We start from the raw sequence: 3,207 nt of genomic DNA on the forward strand, positions 1-3,207 counted from the left end.
TAATTTTGTGGTGAATTTGAATGTAGACTGGGTATTAGCACATACTAAGAAATAAAATGTTAAATTTGCTAGAAGTGAAAGTAGTAAGGAAATGTCCTACACTTACAAATTCATATGAAAGAATTTAGGGATAAAACAGCAGGACCTCAGGTATTTGCTTCTTAAAAATCAGAGGAAAAGATGAAGAAAGGATAAAATATACATATGGCACGAATGTTGGTAATTATTGAATCAAGAGTTCATCTTACCATTCATTCAGTGGGCTCCATTAGGCCATTCTCTCAATTTTGGTGTGTTGAGTTTTATAATAGAAAGATTAAATATTTATTTTTGAGAAGTGGGAGCATCACTGTATGGAAGCAAGGGGAAGGAAAGTTACCTGCAAGTCGCATTACCTCTTAGGCGGAGAGCAGGTAGCCCTATCCTTCGCCAGGAGGAGAGCTGCAAAGGTGCCTTGGTGGCAGTCATTGCCCACGTGGACTGACACCTACCTTGTTTGCAGGGCCTTTGCTAGGTGCCCATGGGTGATGGGCTTCACACAGCTGCTGTCTTCAGGGAACTTACCTGGAGAGGGAGGCAGGCTTGTGGATGACTAACCCTTCCCCCCATTCCCCCAACCCGACTCCACCCCAAGGGAACAGGCTCAGGTGCCCAGCTAGGCCCTCAAACAAGGTGCCTAAGGTTTGTGGTCCTCTCCTCCTAATTTCACGGCATTTCTGTCACCTCTATTTCATCCCTAGAAAGGAGGCAAGACCACAGGCCAAACCTGAAGTCTCCCACTCACTGTGTTCTTACTCTCAGGCCTGGTGCCCTTGATCTTGGTTAGTTTATTCCCAATTCCCTCCACTCCCCACTGTCACACAGGTAACTACTTTTATTAGTTTCTTTCCAAAGTTTCTTTTTGTAAGTAAAAGCAAACACCAATACACATTCTCCAAGTATGTTTTGAATAGGCTTAAAACCAACTAAGCAAATTGCACAAAAAATTGCAGTGCTCCTGGTGAAGGTGAAGTAAGTCTGGGATTTGTTAGCATGGAGATGGGATCTAAAGCCAAGGGAGTGGAAGAGATAACAGAGAAAGAGAGATGGAAAAGTGGGGGCAGGGAGGGAGAAAAAGGACCAGCCTTTAGAGTCAGCTGGAGGAGGCAGAAAAAAAAGCAGAAGAAAAAATCAAGAAAGAATATTTTAAGAAGAAAGGAGGAAGTAGTCAATTGTGTTACTTGCTCTCAGTATGGGACTAGATCTGCATGAACCAACCTGGAAGGTAGCCAAGTTAAAGAGGGAGTTCAGAATAAAATATATCTTATGATCCCACTTGCCAAAATCTATCTAATCTATATGTATGCACACATGTTCAGTGAGTAGAAAGCCCGGAAGACTTCAAAAAGAGCAAACTAACAGGGAAACCCTGGTGAGCAGGTTTGTGGGAAGAGGCGGCTCTTTTACTTTGCACACTCCAGTACTGTTTGCATTTTTTACCACAAGAATGCATTCTTTTTGTAAATAGATTCATTCAGTGGGCTCCATTAGGCCATTCTCTCAATTTTGGTGTGTAGAGTTTTAGAAGAGAAAGATTAAATATGTAAAAGAGGGGAAAGTACTGTTTCAGACCATCTGTATTTAAAATACCTGAGGTTACCTGAAAGCCACACTGCCCAGGAGACGAGGATGTTGGAGCAGGGACTCCACGTGGAGGAGCAATGGATGATCCAAGACAGCCTCTGCAGGACCAATGTGCTACCCACACTGCTGGGCATGGTGGGTGCTCAATAAATCCCTGTTTTCGACTATTACACTCAAAGTGTGAAAAGGGGTAGGAAGACACAACAGAACAATGCTCAAGGGCACCTACCTTTTTTAAGGGAAGTGAAAAAGAATAGAAGCAGCACCCAGTCCTCTGAGGTAGGATGATAAATTTGCCTTCCAGGTCAGGAAAAAACGGGTGTGAAAACTGGTAAGGAGCAGGTGCTTTGAGGGAGGAGGGAATGGTAGGTTTGCGGGCAGGATATGGGAAGGGTCCTCTGCCCAGATCTATCTGCAGTGCAAAGTAAATGTCCAAAACCCCTAAAGTTCCCCTTGTGCTCAGAGAGAAAGTTTCCCTGTAGTTTATAGTGTGGCTTTAACTTTTGGCCTCTCAGAACCACTTCTGCCCATCATCTTTTAAGATGTCCCACCATCTCTAAACAGAGAAATCCTATAACTTCAGCCACACACTCCCTTCCTTAGAAGGTACATATAGAACGAGTCTGAAATGAGAGGCCTAATCACAGTAAATGCCCCTCCCCAAATGTCCCTAAGAAGTGACAAGAGTGTTGTGGTAAGCAAAGCACACAATTTGGAGTTGGACAGAACTGCCTTTAATTCTAGCTTCTGACAAGATGCTAACCCAGGTAAGGCCCAGATTCCTCACCTGTAAAGTGGGGACATCATTGTTTGCCTCAAAGGCTTGTTTGGGAAGATTGTACAACCCAGTGAATATGTGTCTGGTACTCAGCAGGCACTAACATGATCTCTGAGCTCCTTCCATTCCTGAAAATGAATAAGCTACTGCTTATTGAACACCTCTTCTGGGCCCAGGCACTGTGGAGAGTGATACATTTGTGTTCCCGGTTTGCTAATGAAGTGCTGGCCTGCGTCCTTCAGAACATGGCAGCAACATGGGCTCTTTCCCTTCTTTCTGCCCTTGAAGAGATGATCTCTTGAAGTCAGGCGATGAACTTTTAGAACACCTCAAGTTGGTATCACTACGGGCTATACTTTAATCAACTCAGTGCTTATGTAAGTCCAGTGATAATTCGAGGTGACCCCAGGCCCTTTTTTTTTCCCAGAAAAAGCAGGGCAGGTAATATCTGTTTAGATTTCAAGTAAGGAGGATACAACCTCATTTTCCTTTCAATCAACCTTTCTTTTGGTTCCTTCAAGTGTTTCCCAAGTTGGTGGCTCATTGGAATCACCTGGGCAGGTTAAAAAAAAATGCCTTCCTCCTACCCCAAGAGATTGTGATTTAATTGGTCTGGAGTAGAGCCTGGGTCTCTGGAATATTTTAATTCCCAGGTATTCTAATGTGTAGTAAAGGTAAGAACCACTGCCCTAAGCCCTCAGGTTAAAAAGTGATCTCTTGACCTTCTACCTTCATAAATACATTTTTTAAACAAAAAATGTAATGACCTAGATTGTTCAGCTACTTGCCTCTTTTCACCGGGACAA

This window comes from Manis pentadactyla, chromosome 11 (genome assembly GCF_030020395.1).
Source record: "Manis pentadactyla isolate mManPen7 chromosome 11, mManPen7.hap1, whole genome shotgun sequence".
Classification (NCBI taxonomy): domain Eukaryota; kingdom Metazoa; phylum Chordata; class Mammalia; order Pholidota; family Manidae; genus Manis; species Manis pentadactyla.